Below are 17,816 nucleotides of genomic sequence, written 5' to 3' on the forward strand. Positions count from 1 at the left end.
ACAATTTCAGCCTTGGAAAACAACATTACACGCGTTATTCGCGAGATACCAGCCGAAATGCTCGAAAAAGTGACCCAAAATTGGACTTTTCGTATGTACCATTTAAAACGTTTTTTAAACATTTTTTTTAAAGAAAAACCAAATTCTTAAAAAAATCACCCTTTAGGACCTAATAAGATTGTTTCCATCTTTCAAAGAGGGGGCTTGTCTAGAGTACGGTTTGACAAGCACGCAGATGTAGGTGCAAATTAAAAAAGAATTGAGCCATTCTATGTTTACTTACTTACGAAGCAATATTATCGGGCTTCTCAGAGGTCTTTCCTTAATGCTGTATTTTACTATATGTAAATGTTTTTGAGTTACACTTTTCAATATTGTACGCATTTAGAAAAAAAAAAACACTTTCTACTTTTATAAAAACAGAACTAATTTCATTCTCTCAAAAACCAAATGCTTCATACATGTTTCAATTTTTTTAACTCTCGATGCCCTTCAGCCCAGACGGTCTCGAGGTACGATGCTGGCCTAACAAGCCAATCGTCGTAGATTCGGCTCTTGGCTCGGAAGAGACTGTTTATGTCAGTAGGATTGTAGCGCCTAGCCCCGCAATTGTCCTGTACACTAAGTTGCATACAAAATCTGTGTATGAATAAACAGAAGGTTGATTTTCGAATCGAAATGCAGCAACAAGGCTTTGCTTTGCCTTTCAACCGCCGTTTTACTTGATTCAAATGAGAAAGGCAACTCTTTCCTCGAATGACGATTATTTCGTATGAAATCAGCCGTTTTCACACAATTAAAGATATATGACGCTACAATAAAATCACTAACGTGTCAAAGTAATTTGTTTACCATACGGTTCAGCTTGGTTCATCACGATTTAGATATGTCTAAATCGACCAGCACATTCTACTGGCGCCATCTACTGGCAAATAGCGAGATCTGATTTGCTCACCTAATACAAAAATATTTGAAAGGCGCTGAAGTCGATTGAGTCTTTTTTGACGTAGAATTATGTCTTACGGCAACATGGGGGCACAAAAAGAGAAACCGAAGATATAGAGCGCCTCGAAATTATGTAATGTAATGCGACCTGATATCAGGCAAACCTCTGAATCTGTTGTTGTTGTTTTGCTAGCTCAAATGCACAACGATACGCCCACTGGAAGTATAACTGTCAGTAGTCATGTATAAAAGTTGACATGCAGAATTGTACTCTTGTCAATCTAACTGATTACTGCAAAAAGAGGATTGTTTTTTTTTTACTGGAAACTGGCTCAACCCGCACCGCAGTAGGCAGCAAATTTCAGCGCTCATTCTATTCCTTTGTTTACTTGTGATATGTGTTTGCTGCTTGCAGTGCGTGCGAAGCATCAACGAGAGAACTAGAATCGTCTCGTGTCATCGGCAAATAACAATCCAAGCTGCAAAGGCATTTCTACTCTCGCCCCTGTTTTTTTTGTTAATTTAGAAAGGGGCTTCGTGAGATGAAACTTAACTTAAGTTTGAGTTGTGTCAATGTTGTACGAAACCGATGATATTACTAAATAGTCCAATCACAGTTTCCTAATTTACATAATTCAAACTAGCTCGGTAATCAAAACATGATCGCATTTATTGAGAAAGTATTTTATTTCAAGGCCTTTTAGGGCCACTTTTTTTTAATCGCCCAAAATAAATGTAGAACTGCTGTCACATATTTCATAATTTGCAAGGTGTGAACATTCAACATTGCTTGAAGAACGTGTTTACGGCCCTGGGAAGGCAATTTGTACTTGGCAGGAGGAATGAAACCATTTACTTCGATCTAGCGTATTTTGTAATAGCTTTAGTTTTGCTTCAGCTTCGGACCCAGCATGCTTGGGTTGCACTTCTGGCAACAGTTGACAAAAAACTTATGTACTTCGTGTACAACGTTCGTCTGTATACATACAATCAGTGTGTTTTTTGAATTCTTTCATTCTACCACCTACGACACCCCGCCTAGTTGTTGCGTAAGTCGTCTCCATAGGTATTTAAGACTAACAAAGTGCTCTATTGATGATTTAAAATATTCCTACAGGTTTTTTGATTGGCATAGTGTTTTCGGCAAAGTTGTAGATAGTAATTTTGTCCTTCCAAAAGAAATATTGTCTGTGAAAAATACACTGGAAAAAAAATTTCTTCTTCAAGAAATTATAGCCTTTTTTTTTCGATTTCCCCATAATCCGAGTATCCGCATTGTTCATAACAGTGGTTCTCAACCGGGGGTCCGCGGCCGGCAAGGGGTCCGCGATACTTACATAGGGGAGCCATGAAGCTCTTGGCAAATTTGACAGGTATTTAAAATTTTTTTCTAGATACCTCTGTGAAGACGGATTTTAAAACGGGAAACAAATCAGGCTTTCAGAACGATATTAGACTGAAAAACGCAGCCTCGTATAGCAAAACTTGTATCCGAAATTCTTCTGGGGGGCCACGAAGCTCTCTTAGCTTCGCATAGGGGGCCGCGGAGCTCTAGTGTTTAGCAAAAGGGGCCGCGGTACCCCAAAGGTTGAGAACCACTGCTCTGAATAATACCGAATCGACACTCGAAGTACATTTTCTGTATACTTTTGTGATGCTCTGTTGCCAACACGTTCTCAATGTGATTAGCCGACTGCTAGCACGGGTTACTAGCGCAACACACAGCAACAAAAAAAGTACTCTGATGAGATAGTGAAAAAAAAGCTGTACTTTTGTAATGCCTGATTCTAGCAACGTTCAACATTATTTTTGAATGATTTCAAAGCAATTGAACAACGTTTCTCTTCAACTTTACCGATCATTTATCAAAGAAAAGAGTTGAAAGAGAGCATTCACTGGTCAGCACAGGTGCGCTCCAAAAGCTCAAATCGGAAAAAATAAAATATTATAGGTATTCAACCATTCCTGTGAATTTTGGTATCCTTAGCCACTATCTTTTTTTCTGAGACTTGAATGACTGATCTCCTAAACATAACGTTGAAATTACAAAACTGGCGAGCAATTACCATGCGAATTCTCACGTAAGTTGATGCGGTTTTATAATGGCTTAGGTCACCAAAATTCATAGGAATGGTTGAATAGCTACAATATTCCATTTTTTCCGGTTTGAGGTTTTAGAGTGCACTTGTTTTTCATTTTGTCGACCAGATTATTGAAACTTACGCTTCTTCACACCATCAAACTGATTGTTCCCAATCGAGTGTAGTTCCAAACCTTTAGCAAGAAATACATTGACATGAGGCAGGCTGTTGTTATTCTACGTTAACTTGCGGTCGGGTCTTATAAACAACCTCTTCAATTTTTTATGAATTGATGGATTTAAAAAATTGCAAGAGCTATAGAAAAGTTACCAAGAAAAGGTTTTCTACATCAAATTGTAAAATAAATAACTATTTCAACAATAAGTTCGACACGTTTGACATGATATTCAAGGTGTCTTTAAATTTAAGTTTTGTAGATAGACATTTTGTTTGCCTGAAACTCTTCTGAACTTTGCAAAACGGACACTATTGAAAAAAAAAAATTGTTTCAATAAAAACTTTTTCATCACCAACCCTGTTTCGCGTTTTATCTCATGTCCAACCCTATTTCACGTTTTATCTCTAATTCAATAATTATTGCTTGTGCAGCTCTAAGCTAATTATATTAATCACTGTTGTTTATCTGGGTTTGCATGTTTACTATCTTTGCAATAAACCATCCAAAGAAAACAATAATAACAACCAACACAGTTTTGAAAAGACAGTTGTGTTGTAAAGATAAGTTAAATTACATTAATTATTAAATTGTGCAAATTTTCAGTGAAAATTCGACAAAGGACAAAGGACATAAAGATAGAGCTTTGTTACTGTACTTCTATGGAAGCGCATGGTCGCTAAGAAGCAAATAAGCTTCTAAGCGACCACGCGCCTCCATGGAATATGTAAAGTTGTTGTTAGATTTTTTGACGTAGAACTACGTCTTTCAGCAAGTTCGGAAAAAAAATGAAAATCTAAAACCAGAACAAGTGAAAAAATTGTCCAATTTCAAATGCTAATAACTTGGTTAGTTTTCGATGGATTTCTTTCGTTCTTGATTGAAAAATCCTTCAAGAATCCTCTTAAATGCAGAAAATTTTAATTTTATTATTCGAACTATTATCATTGTATCATTGAAATCTGTCAAGCCTTGTCAAAACGCAAAATTCGACCTCTGATTGGTCGTTATATAATTGCTTTCCCAAGCACGGTCGACAAAGTTATAGATCTATTAATTCGGAATGTATATAAGAGCCTGTTTCAGCTGAAACTACTCGTATTAGTTATATACATCGACTATAACAGCAGAGCCGTAGCAGTGGCAGCGAATAGCAATAGCAGTGGATAGCTGTGACAACAGATGGCAGCAGTAGTTGCAGCGGGTATCAGCATCAATATTGGCAGGACCAGCTGGTGCAACGGTAAATTAGCCGGCACTTCCTCTGATGAAAAGTTGCCATATTTTGACTACACACATTCGTTTTGGGAAGCTGGCATTCAAAAAATATGGGCCGTAAAATTTCCAGTGTGAAACAGGTTTTAACTGTGTTATCAGAAAATTGCTTTAGTCCCCTCTGTCGGGGTACGATCAACATTATATCCGATATGAAATTGAACATCAATTGTCTTTTTAAGTACAACAAACAAATTATTGAAGATTAATATTTTCTCGTTTGGCGCTGGAATTAATAGTAAAATGTTACTTTAATCTGCATGCACTCTTAATGTTGAAACTTGTTTGCGTTGTATAGTGTTTGTTTCATTTCTGTTCAGTGATGTATGTGCAAACTGAAATTCGGTTGCACTTCAACTCCTCTTTTGCACAAAATTTTAAACATTCCATACAAATAATGTAACAAACAACCTTTTGTAGTTTTACATAAACCTGGCGCACACTGTTTCCAAAGCTGCAAAAACGTGCTCGAAATTATTTTGACCCAAAAAAATAGATTTTTGAGCCATAGTGCCTTCAGGGAAGTTGATCCATCAATTATTCTCCATTTCATAGAAGTTGCAATTTTGTGATTAATTCACTTAACAGTGAGAAGCGAATTTTACTTTTTTTTTTTATTTTTGGATATTAAAATTCACTTTGTTCGGCAAAGTTGTTGCACATTCCATAAAAAAAACTTTGTCAAAGGCACCATACTTCTATCTAACTTTTTAAATGGACTTTTGTGAAGTTATCTCCAGATTGCCACTAAAAATCAATTTTGCCTTTCTCCTAGAAAGGTATAGCAAGCACTTGCCAAACCGAAGATATGAAAGTGCTCCAAAGGGCCGAATGGAATATATCACTCGACTCAGTTCGACGAACTGAGCATTTTCTGTATGTGTGTGTGCAGATTTTTATTCTCACTTACTTTTCTCAGAGACGACTGGACCGACCGATGCCTCCCCAGCTGGTCTCGAGGTACGATGCTGGCCTAACAAGCCAGTCGTTGTAGGTTCGAGTCTTGGCCGGGAGAGACCGTTAGTGTCAGTAGGATCGTAGCGCTAACCCCGCAATTGTCCTGCACACTTAACGGTTGGCTGCGAAGTCTGTGTATAGTCAACAGAAGGTCGAGTTCCAAATCGGAATGTAGCACCAAGGCTTCTTCTTCTTCGACTGGACCGATTTTAATAAAATTATTCTCAAATGAAAGGTCTATTAGCCCCATAAGACCCTATCAAATTTCATTTTTTTTTCTTCACATAACATTTATTTGACACGGCACAAATACAATTTAATGTTTAACGGGTCCAATTATATCTGATGACTTAAAAACTAAAGCAAATTTTTTATCCTCGCTGCCGACTACGAGCTGAAATTAAGTCTAACTTAAAACTAGCATGGGATTTCCAATCAGTGTTTTGTTGTTCAATGGTCGTCTGATAATCGTCGAATGGCATGTATGGATTCGTTCTGCTGAGCCACGATGTCGTGAGTTGGGACAGAGGCTCGTAGTCCTTGGGTCCTGGTTCTATTGTGCGGGGTCTGGTTGCTGGTTTTGTGCTTAAGGTTCAAACGTGTTCTTGTCGTTTTGTTGGGTGTAGACGGAGGGGAACGGGACTAGACTGGGGCGTGGATGGATTTCAGGAAAACGTATATAAGGGACATGTAGGATAGGTCACGGCTCGCCAAGACATCACGAACAGGAACAGCCGGCTGTCTACCCTCGGCCTGCAGGGAAGCTATTAATTTAGACCTGGCGTCACGGTGTACAGGGCATGACCAAACCACATGCTCTATGTCGTGATAACCTTCACCACAGGCACAGATACCACTTTCCCCGAGCCCAACACGACGGAGGAGCGCGTCAAATCTATAGTGATTGGACATAAGCCGGGACATCACGCAAATGAAATCCCGACCTACATCCAACCCCTTGAACCACGGGTTCGTCGATACTTTGGGGATTATGGAATGTAACCACCTTCCCAATTCCCCTCTGGTCCAAGCATTTTGCCAACTGATGATCGTATTCTGACGTACAAGTGCGAAAAATTCATTAAAGGCAATTGGTCTTTCATAAATATCACCGTTTGTTGCGCCCACCTTAGCCAAAGAGTCCGCTTTCTCATTACCCGGTATCGAGCAGTGAGAAGGGACCCACGCTAAGGTAATCTGAGTAGATTTTTCGGATAAAGCACTCAGTATTTTCCCCAGGAAATACGGAGAGTGCTTAACATCTTTCATCGATCGGAGAGCCTCAATGGAACTGAGACTGTCCGTAAAGATGAAATAATGGTCCGTGGGCATTTTTTCGATAATCCCTAGGGTGTACTGAATTGCAGCTAATTCTGCGACGTAAACAGAAGCAGGATTATCGAGCTTATGGGAGACGGTTAAATTGTTATTGAAGATACCGAAGCCAGTGGACCCATTAAGAAGTGATCCGTCAGTGTAGTACATATTGTCGCAGTTGATGTTTCGATATTTATTGGAAAAAATTTTAGGGATCTGCTGCACGCGTAAATGATCCGGGATTCCACGAGTTTCTTCTATCATGGATGTATCGAAAAACACAGTAGAATCAGAAGTATTTGATAAGTCGACACGATTTGGAATATTCGAAGAAGGGTTAATATTTTGGGACATGTGATTGAAATACAATGTCATAAAACGGGTTTGAGAATGAAGTTCGATTAACCTTTCAAAATTTTCAATCACGGGACGGTTCAAGACCTCACATTTGATTAGAATACGAGAAGACAGGCTCCAGAAGCGGTTTTTCAATGGTAGTACTCCAGCTAAAACCTCCAAACTCATCGTATGGGTCGACTGCATGCAACCTAAGGCGATACGCAAACAACGATATTGTATTCGCTCCAGTTTGATCAAATGTGTGTTTGCTGCGGAGCGGAAGCAGAAACACCCGTATTCAATAACAGACAATATCGTTGTTTGGTAAAGCCTTATAAGGTCTCCTGGATGGGCTCCCCACCATTGTCCGGTTATTGTACGAAGAAAATTCACTCTTTGTTGACATTTTTTCATCAGATACCTCACGTGACAACCCCAGGTGCCTTTAGAGTCGAACCAGACACCAAGATATTTGTGTACCAAAGCCTGAGAAATCGTTTTACCCATTTATTGTGTTTGGAGCTGAGCAGGTTCATGCTTCCTAGAAAAAACTACTATCTCAGTCTTCTCCGGAGAGAATTCGATACCTAGCTGTAAAGCCCAAGCAGACAAATTGTCCAAGGTATCTTGCAATGGTCCTTGCAAATCGGCAGCTTTGGCTCCTGTAACAGAGATTACACTGTCGTCTGCAAGTTGTCTTATCGTGCATGAATTTGCCAGACATTCGTCGATGTCATTTACATAAAAGTTGTAAAGAAGGGGGCTTAAACATGAGCCCTGGGGAAGACCCATGTAGCTAATTCGAAAAGTTGCCAAATCGCCGTGCGTAAAATGCATGTGCTTTTCGGACAACAAATTGTGCAAAAAATTGTTCAAAATTGGAGAAAATCCTTGTCGGTGAAGTTTACCCGAAAGAATGTCAATAGAAACGGAATCAAAAGCCCCCTTAATGTCCAAGAACGCAGACGCCATTTGTTCTTTACGAGCATACGCCAGCTGAATATCTGTTGAAAGCAACGCAAGACAATCATTCGTCCCTTTGGCACGGCGGAAGCCAAATTGAGTTTCTGATAGTAGACCATTTGATTCGACCCAGTGGTCTAAACGACGGAGTATCATTTTTTCCATCAATTTCCGGATACAGGATAGCATTGCAATCGGCCTATAAGAGTTGTGATTAGAAGCTGGTTTCCCTGGTTTTTGGATGGCGATCACCTTCACTTGCCTCCAATCCTGCGGTACAATGTTTTGCTCCAGGAACTTATTGAACAAGTTCAACAAGCGCCTCTTGGCATTGCCGGGTAGATTCTTCAACAAGTTGAATTTGATTCTATCTAATCCAGGCGCGTTATTGTTACAGGACAGGAGGGCAACTGAAAATTCTGCCATCGTAAAAGGTGATTCTATCGCGTCGTGGCCCGGAGACGCACCGCGAACAATATTTTGCTCAGGAACAGAGTCCGGACATACTTTCCTGGCAAAATCAAATATCCACCTACTTGAAGACTCCTCGCTTTCGTTGACCGTTACGCGATTCCGCATTCTTCGGGCTGTGTTCCAAAGAGTGCTCATCGATGTCTCCCTCGACGTCTCGTTCACGAACCGACGCCAATATCCACGTTTCTTTGCTTTAGCCAAGCTTTTAAGCTTGGTATCAAGCTCCGAATACCGTAAATAGTCGCCAGGTATACCTCCCGTCTGGTAGGCCTTAAACGCGTCGGATCTTTGCGTGTAGACATCGGAGCACTCTTGGTCCCACCACGGAGTGGGAGGCCGTTCTTTGATCGTTACGCCGGGATATTTCTTCGTTTGGGCTTGCAACGCGGCGTCGAGAATCGAGCCCGCGAGGAGGTTGTATTCTTCAAGTGGTGAATGATGTTGAATCGACTCGACCGCTTTTGAAATCATTTCCTCGTATAACTTCCAATCGACCTTTCGTGTGAGGTCATACGGAATGTCAATTGGTCGCATGCGAGTTGACCCGTTAGTAATTGAAATAAGAATAGGCAGATGGTCGCTACCGTGAGGATCGAGGATTACCTTCCATGTGCAATCCAACCGTAGCGACGTCGAACATAAGGATAGATCCAAAGCGCTTGGGCGCGCTGGAGGTTTCGGGATACGTGTCATTTCACCGTTGTTTAAAATAGTCATGTCGAAGTCATCGCAAAGGTTATAGATTAGAGAGGAGCGGTTATCATTGTATGGGGAACCCCAAGCCACGCCATGAGAGTTGAAGTCTCCCAAAATCAAACGTGGTGAGGGAAGAAGTTCTATTAAATCAAAGAGCAGCCGTTGCCCAACCTGTGCTCTGGGGGGAATATATATTGAGGCAATACAAAGCTCTTTACCTTGTATTGTCATTTGACATGCGACAACTTCGATGCCTGGAATCGAGGGGAGGTTAATACGATAGAAAGAATAGCACTTTTTAATCCCTAAAAGTACTCCTCCATATGGGGTGTCTCGATCAAGGCGAATAATATTAAAATCATGGAAGTTGAGATCAATATTTGAAGTAAGCCAAGTTTCACAAAGGGAAAATGCATCGCATTTGTTTTTATTTATCAAAACTTTAAACGAATCAATTTTTGGTAAAATACTTCTACAATTCCACTGTAAGACAGAGATAGAATCCTTCATATACGCAGTTGGATTAGGCATCGAAGGATACAATCGCTGCAAGGAGAGGCCATTGGGCAGTCAACTGCTTCAAAAATGATCTAACTGTTGGGAGGAATGCTGTAAGAAAAATTTTAATTGGATCGGGTACATTGAAAGTTTCAAAAATCCAGTCCACAATGTCAGAAAATTTCACTAATCCAGAGTTTGTTTCATCAACTGGGAGTGTAAAAGGAGCAACTGGGGTTTTAGATGTTCCTGGCAGTGCTGGGAACTCCTTCTGGGACTTTAAATTTGCCAGCCCAGGAGGAGTTTGCTTCGGTTTTTCCGCAGCACTGTTTGGTTTGCTTGTAACTTTCATTTCACTTAGAGAAATCTTAGGACCTTTTCTGGGAAGTTTAGGAGAGGAAATATTTTTCCTCTTTCTAGACTCCCCAGGATTGGCGTAAGATGCTCCCGCTGGTGAATCGTCAGAATCGGTTTCATCAGAGGACAACAGATCGAAGGGGTTCGAAGTAACGGGAGAAGTGGTAACGGTCTTCTTCAGCATGTCAGCGTAGGAACGCTTTGAACGCTCTTTGAGAGACCGTTTTATTTTATCCCTGCGCTGCATGTACACCGCACATGTCGAGAGCTCATGCAGATTTTCTCCGCAGTGAATACACTTTTCAGCGTTAACACTGCAAGAATCTTCCGCATGAGACTCCCCACACTTGCCACAACGTGCCTTATTGCAGCAGTAGGCGGCTGTATGGCCTAACTGCTTGCAATTCAGGCAGTTCATGACGCGGGGCACGTAGAGCCTCACAGGGAGACGAACCCGGTGGATCGAGACGTGGCTTGGTAGTGCAGACCCGGCGAACGTAACTCGAAACGAGTCTGACGGAGTGTATACTGTTTTGCCACCGATGATCGATGCTGACCGCAATTGCTTGCAGTCGAGCACCTTTACTTCGGGACACGTTTTGTTCTTAAAGCACCCTTTGGCACTTTGCAGTATACACTCGACGGACAGACTCGAATCGGTTATGACACCGTCGATCTCCACGTCTCGTGCGGGTATGTAAACGCGATACTCGCGTGTGAAGAGCTCAGAGCAAGCTATATCGTTGGCCTCTTTCAGGTTACCGACCACGACACGGAGCTTGTTAGGCCGGACCTTGGAAATTTCGGTCACGCCCTTGTACTCCTTCGTCAGGTCTTTAGAAATCTGCAAGAGGTTCAACTTTTTCGATTTCGGTCCTGCCTTTGGCCGAAAATAAACAGTATAGCTGCCCTGGGCTCCGTCTGGGTAAAGCCTGGGGCGAGGGGGGACTGAAGAATGAACAGGGGAGGGGGTAACAGAAGGGTCAGGGTCAGAGGGGTTCGGGGATGGTGGCGCGGGAGGCGAGGGATCTACATCCATCGTGCTAAGTCTAGCGCACTAGCGCTGACAAGAACACGTACCTTTTTATTTCTCCCTTCCAGTAAGGTTGGTTGTCCGATCGTTCGAAGTAGCAGCCGTTACAGCCAGCAGCACCAATACAGCAGCACCAAACAGCCACCAGCAGCGAGCCAGGTGTGAGATCACTCCACACAGCGATACAACTCGCAGACACTGATGGCTTCTTCTTTTTCCTCGTTTGTGTCTCGTCCACTGCTGTAGCACAATCCAGCCAGCAGCCAAATCGGCTTACGCACCAGCTGGCAGTCACGATGCGAAACAGCTGCACAAAGGCACGACCTTGAACCCGGATTTATTTCACTTGACCAGGCAAACAATGCCAACACTTGTTCACACGTCTTTTGTTTTATACTCTATCGGACCGATCACCAAACACGTCCAGTACTGATGCGTGTTCGGCACAGAATGAATGAAAATCATCAAATTTCATTGTAATCGGATTTTTAGTTTAGAGGTTTTGTATCAAAATGTAAAAATCACGTTACATCATTATATCAGAAACTACACAACCGATTTGAACAAAATTGGTGTTAAGTGAACGGGCTACCTAAAAAACCCTTAACTTTTGAATCTTATAAAGATTAAACATGTAGTTCAAAAGTCATGGAAATAAAAGTGTGCTGGAGACTGTTTAATCTCACTCATGTTTCTCAGAGATGGCTGAACCGATTTTCATAAAATTATTGTTAAATGGAAGGTCTAGCTGCCCCATATGACCCTATTGATTTGTTTTGCAATCGGACTCTTACATTGCCTGTTATGTTTAAAAATGCGAAATCCAGCTATGAAAAGAAACATAACCTCATAACATCCTAGTAAATTTCATTGTAATCGGACTGTAACTTTGTCTGTAATGTATCAAAATGTGAAAGTCACGAAACTTCATTATTTCACAATCTACACAACCGATTTAAACAATATTGGTATCAAATAAACGGGTTAGTTAAGGATTATCTAAAGAATTTCATAATGATTAGGCATGTGGTTCAAAAGTTGTAAAAAGAAACATGTTCCGATGACTTTTCAAATTCACTCGTTTTCCCAAAGATGGCTGGATTAGTTTCAACAATCTTAGTGTCAAATGAGAGGTTTGGTTGCAATTTCATTTAATCATAATCGAATTTTTATTTCAACCGTTATGTATTAAGTTCTGAAAACAATGAAAGTCTATTAACTCAAAGATTACACGACGGGTAATGAAACTGGAAGCTACTATCCACGAATTTAAAATAGCGTCTGAAGTTGATTTTTGGCCTCTGGGTATCATACTGTTCCACAAAATCTCATATTGATCATTCTAGGCTGTTGTTCATCAGGGAAAATTTTCCTACTATAAAAAGTTGAATCTAAAATGATATATAATCGAGTCCGACCTATATATGAGTACAGTGACGTTTTGATTATACCAGGAACAAAAAAAAAAAACGCATCATTTATTTAAAACATATTCATTCCATGTTACTTCCCAAAGGTTCGGTATAGTTATGCCTTTGGCTTACAGAAACCTCTTATTTAGAGTGCAAAATAAATCCAGCAGAAATTATCAAGGTGTATTTTTTTCTATTAATTGGAGGTTTCATGTAAATCTATTCAAACAAATAATAAGTTTGAAAGAGAAAGGCTGGGTCTCACCGCTGCGCTAGGTGGATTAATTTTGGGTTTTTCAATATAATATTTAGTAGTGATTTTCTACAATTTTTCGATGTTCTACGATGTTGTTCGCCTTCAAAAAAACAAATAATTTCATCGAAGAAAGTTTATTTTTATTTCTTATATTTAATTGGTTATTGACGATTTTTATTGAAACAATGCTATTACTGATTAACAGATATCATTAAAATCTGCAAATATCTGCGGACTGAACCATTTCTATATTTAAGTACAAGTAACACATCATCTTATCCAGGTATAGACATTTGTCTCTCGCTGTCTTCTGTGTAGATATTTGTAAATAAATAAGTGCATTATTTTAATAAAAATCTGTAATAACTAAATAAATTTGAGAAATAAAAACAAACTTTCTTCGGTGAGCTTTAATACATTGAACAACATTGCAGAACATTGAAAAATTTTAGAAAATCGTTATAAAAAGTTATATCAAAAAAAAATATTTTAAGGGGCATTCTAGAGAAAACTTCACAATAGTTCATTTAAATTAGCAGATACAAGTATAGTGTCTTCGACAAAGTTGTTTCTTATAAAATTTGCTAAAACTTTACCCAGCAGAGTGGATTTTTATATGCAAAAATGAGAAAAATATAACTCATTTCTCACTGTTAGATAGATTGATCACAAAAATACAAATTCTATAAAATGGAGAATAATTAATAGAACAATTTTACCAAAGACACTATAACTCCAAAATCATTATTTTTTGAGTTTAGAGTAATTAGTGTAAATTAGCGCATGATTCTAGTAAAAACCATCAACAACCAGAAATATATGTGAGATAAAAATAAACTTTCTTCGAAGATATTGTTTGTTTCGTTGTAGCAAAAATTGTAGAAAATCTCTATAGAAAGTTAAATAGCCAAGACAGATTTTCAGTAGAAATCTATGGAAAATTCCACAAAAGTCCATTTAAATAGATGGATAGAGTTATGATGTCCTCCACAAATAAGTTTCTTTAAAAATTTGCTACAACTTTGCAGAACAAAGTGGATTTTTATATTCCAAATTGAGAAAAGTAAAATTTTTTTCTCACTGTTGAGTTGATTAATCATTAGGGTGGGGAAAAATGATCGATTTTCCAGAACCTAGTTTTATTGGTTCCTCTTGAGGCCCCAAATAACCCTAAACTTACCGGAAGTCGATTGGTTTTGTCTCCGCTTGGCGCATTGCATCTCAAATTTGTATGAAAATTTATATGGGGAAACCTACTTTTTTGCATTTACCTTTCTAGAGAGCTCAATAATACTCTAATAATGCACTACATTATGTTAAAGTATAGTATTTTAGATGTCTAACAACTTTGCCGAAGACACTGAAGAGCTAGGTGCTCCATAAGAAGAGCTATAGCTGTTCAAAGTTGAGTATGTCGATTTGAATACAGAAAATCTTGTTATCTGCCAACATTACCAATGTACCGGTGTCAGTAGGATTCCCATCAGAAGTAACCTGTCGTAACAAGTTTATACACTCAGCTGGACCAAGCAAACAAATTTAGGTCAATATTCTAGGCATAGGTAGAATTTACAACGTGTTTCAGAGGTTACTTTGATGGAAATCTGACTGACGCCGGTACACTGGCAGTGTTGGCAGAAACAATGATTTGCAACATAAATTTCGACATACTCAACTTTGAACATCTCCAGAATTTTTATGGCACACCCTAGCTATTTAATGTCTTTGGAAAATTGGAAAATGCAAAAAAGTTGGGTTTTCCATACAAATCTCCATATAAATTTGAAATGCAATGCGCCAAGCGGAGACAAAACCAATCGACTTCCGATAAATTTAGGATTGTTTGGGGCCCCAAAAAGAACAAAAAAAAACTTGGTTCTGGCCTTCTGCTATCAAGTTTCCTTTTTTCCATATAACGATTCCCCACCCTATTAATCATGGAATTGCAACTTCTATAACATGGAGAATGATTAATGGAAAAATTTTTTTTAAACGTTTTTTCGACCCCCCTCCCCCTGGACTGCTGCTCATATGAATTCCAAAAATTTGGTATAGACCGTGGACATGACACATACCTCTCCCCCCCAAAGCTGTCCACGTGGTATGTGGATGGCCCCTTACGGCTCTAAAATCAATGTTTTTGGGTCAGTAACAGTGGCGGTCGTGGCTTTGCATACAACCCTTGTGATTTTTCTCTCTTAACCCCCTAGAGTCCAGTGCCGCCTTCCAAACGGTCTTAAGTTGAAACTCTAAAAAGCATCAATCAATACTTAAAAAAATGTTTATTAAGTTTCAAAATGATTTTTTCGAAGTCCGTCTGAAAATTAATTCGGGCACTAGAGGGTTAATATTGCCCATTTTGGGATGTCCAGTTGAGTTTTAGATAATTATCAACTAAAGACGTCTCGCCGATCAAACTGTTCTAACTCTTTAAATACCTGTAATAATCAATACCAGTTTTATAAAAACTCTTCTTAAAAATTAGTAGTGATCAAAGCAAAATACTAATAGTAAAAAATGATATCTTTAGCATATAGTAACATCTGGGTAAGGTTTCAGCCAAATCAAAAATAATAATGAAAATAAATTCAAAATTGGCATATTTTTTAAGGAGTTATCAGAAGTAAAACAAGGCCTTTTTTCCTGTGTGGACTCATCACTGCGGCCAGAGATTATATCTATTGTGATATTGCCCAAGTGTTTTCTATACTCTGCACTTCCTATTATTGGCAGTATCACTATTGAAGTAAATGATACGCTTATCATTCATATCCGTGCTTGTGTGTAAGTTTTACCTTCCGTTTCAAGCTCACTACTCTACCATACCAAGCCTCTGTCCCTCCTAACAATATCGCCTAATTACAATTCCCTGGAGAGAACTTTCATACGTTACTCACACCAATTTTTATTATAACAGGGACTTATTTTTGTTAGAAGGAGAGTCAACAGAGGTACTGTAGAATTCAGATTGAAGGAAAGGTACATGGTGGGAAGCCTGAGAATCAACCCATGCTAGAGACCTTTGGCAACCAAATGGCCTGATTCTATTAAGATTCGAACCCACGACCACCCGCTTACCAAGGCGGACTCTGTACCCTTGCGGTTACGGAGCTCCTCAAAAAACAAGGCCTTCACAAATAGCAAAAAGATTTTCATTTATATCGATAAAGTGCATTCCAAATGAATCCGATTTGATAAGGCACGATATTCTAGGCGAATTCTGATTTTTTACTGGTTTTGCTCAGTATTAGAAAAAAAATGCAATGGTGTGTTTATGGTGTTATACCTACTAATCATAATGAAAATCTCCCAAAAAACGCGAAACTGATCCGAAAACTTGGATTAATTTTTAATATAACTAAAACCGAAGTTGATAATGAGTAAAAGTGACTGGATGTTGAAAGCGTGATCAACATTCAGTCACTTTTACTCATTATCAACTAAACTAACGCCGAAATGTTTGCAGAGAGCGTTGGCGATTTCTACCAATATTAAATTATACACATAAATTTGACGGTGACTAACCCGATGCAATGTGTATTTTATTGGCAAAAGAGGCTATTGATAACGAGGTAAAGCTTTCAATGTATCTCTCAAGATAATGAAGGTAAAATAAAACACTTAAATTACTTTTTAAGTCGAACTTCCTTGGGAACTTCATTAATTGTTCATATGACGTTCGATTCACTCGTTATCCCTCACAAACTTTAAGCTCATCGAGGCGTAGCCTACACTTAATCAATGTCATTTAAATTTGGACCAATGCGGTTTAGTGCAGGGCACTAAATTTGGGTTATTCACTTGCCAACATTGATCCACAATTTTGACCAGTCTGCAAATTACATTTCATTGAATGATCCGCAACTTTAGAGAAAATAAAAACAATCAAAGTTAGTTATTGTCAGCCGATCAGCTGGCTCCATTGAGAGGACTTGAAAATTATTGTTCAGTCATGTTTAGTATGTAAATTTTTTTTTTTGAATATGTACTCGTATGACAATTTAGACAATGACTGTGTATATCTAATCTTATATTTGATAAGATTTCGTAATTCAAACTCACGACACGTATCTTCTCTCGAGAGGAAATCTTACGACTGAGGAAGGTATAATTGCATCATATATTATTTTTGGTAAATACTACTAACCAAATACCTTAGTTTTGGTAACTATAATGTTAACAAAGTTGATCGAGAATTACTTAATATTAATTGAGTCTTACTGTTCTCGGTAATGAACCACTAGCGCTTTAGGGTCGTATTTGTCTTGTTTCTGTCTCACTATTCGTATGCCAAGTAATTCGAAAAGCTTCCAGCCAAATGGCAAGGCCGGCAGATAAGATTGACTAGATTCGGGTTGTTTATGGCAGCTAACGCGGCTTTACCAACACCGGTAACACGATATGATTAATTAGCGTGAATAAAATAAACCATCGTCGAGCGTAAAGTTAGTAGCATAGCGTCATCATCATTGTGATTACCAGAAGAAATTTGTATAGTCTACGGTTTTCGTGTGCGAATTGGTTTATCAAAGTACATTATATCGCGTTAATTACACGATTATTGCAGTTCAGGCCGTAGAATGATTGAGTTTATTACTGAGTTGGCTTGAACTAGCAATTTGTTTTTTCTAGAGTAGTTGTTTCAACTATTTTTTTGTATTTATAATTATTGAGTAACCTCGTAAAAAGACTTCATTCGAACATTTACCGAAATTAAGGTTTCCGTTGTATGATGAACCTTTCCATATTTTAAAAATTGTAATTGTTCTTCAATTTGACAACCAAAAATTTAAAAATCATGCTATAAAAATTACTTATTATAAGAGTAGTCTCTGATTGAAAATAAAAATATTAAAAATACAAAAGAAACGAAAAATTTTCACTCATGAAGGGTTTACTCCGGCGCTGTGCAAAAGCTGAACAGTAGCGCCATTTACTCTCAAAGTAGTCCAACCGATGTTTTCTTGCGAATCAGTTGTTTGATGTTATTTCGAACACTTGCTATTTCAAAAACAATTTAAACTCAAGGCCGGTGGGT

General features: G+C 38.8%; 1 protein-coding gene across 1 annotated transcript in view; it reads right to left on the bottom strand.

The window, feature by feature from the left end:
- LOC129724083 (uncharacterized) overlaps nt 1-17,816 on the bottom strand; it is an 84,055-nt gene that overhangs the window by 65,130 nt on the left and 1,109 nt on the right. The gene's annotated exons all lie outside the window — the stretch shown is intronic.

Source organism: Wyeomyia smithii, chromosome 2 (assembly GCF_029784165.1).
Source record: "Wyeomyia smithii strain HCP4-BCI-WySm-NY-G18 chromosome 2, ASM2978416v1, whole genome shotgun sequence".
NCBI lineage: Eukaryota > Metazoa > Arthropoda > Insecta > Diptera > Culicidae > Wyeomyia > Wyeomyia smithii.